General features: G+C 42.5%; 1 non-coding gene across 1 annotated transcript; it reads left to right on the top strand.

Moving 5' to 3' along the window:
• The first annotated feature begins 571 nt into the window (after nt 1–571).
• On the top strand, nt 572–643 carry TRNAE-CUC (transfer RNA glutamic acid (anticodon CUC)). The gene has a single exon. It is a non-coding gene; the product is annotated as a tRNA-Glu (tRNA).
• Nucleotides 644–878: the final 235 nt, after the last annotated feature.

Genomic DNA, 878 nt, shown 5'->3' with positions numbered 1-878 from the left:
CTGCACAAGAATCAGGCACAATACAGAGTTACCCATCTCTGAGTGCCAAATGGTTGGATTGGCTAATGCAACCTGTAGAGGTCCATGGCACACTGGGATATAAAGTCAAGTGTACATCATCATCATTTGATAGGGATAATGATAGGAAGGTTGACAATTAACGAAGTAGTTACGTCGAAAGACGATTGGGTATTCATTCTCATTTGTGTCACTGTGGATTGATATTTTTTCCTGTCTGTCTCCCTTCTGGAACATCAGAAGCACCTTGAGCAGGTATGTGGCTCCTTCAGCCTCCCGCTTAGCTTTCAGGATGCTGGGAAGGTGTTTGGCGAGTGTGTGAAAAGCAAAGCTCTGTGCAAACTGTGGGCATGTTGCCACTGTTCACCTTAAATCCGAGGCTCAATCCCCTGTTATAGAAATGGAGGTGTGGAAGTGATTTAATTTGTTGCTTGCTAGCTAGCCAAAGGAAAATGATAATAACAGTAATACTTCAGGTTGACTGAAGATGAATGTTTAAGAGAAAGTTGCCTGAAAAAGCCTAGAATGGTGATAAAGCCCCAACTTCACCACCTCCCTGGTGGTCTAGTGGTTAGGATTCGGCGCTCTCACCGCCGCGGCCCGGGTTCGATTCCCGGTCAGGGAAACAAGTCTTTTGTCAACATTTATTGAACAAAGGGAACTGTTCTAGAGCCTCAGAGCAGAAATAAGGCATGCTCCCACCATGAACAGTTTATAAAAATAGAGCTGTGCAAATCAGTTGTTGTTTTGCTTGCTACCTTGCCAAACCAATAAAATAATAGTAATAATCATCATCATAATTAAGGTTGACCCAAGAGGAATTTTTTTCAGTTTTCTTGTGGAAACGAAACTAAAAAAAA

This window comes from Caretta caretta, chromosome 14, assembly GCF_965140235.1.
Source record: "Caretta caretta isolate rCarCar2 chromosome 14, rCarCar1.hap1, whole genome shotgun sequence".
Taxonomy (NCBI): domain Eukaryota; kingdom Metazoa; phylum Chordata; order Testudines; family Cheloniidae; genus Caretta; species Caretta caretta.
This window is presented reverse-complemented; position numbering and strand designations above follow the sequence as displayed.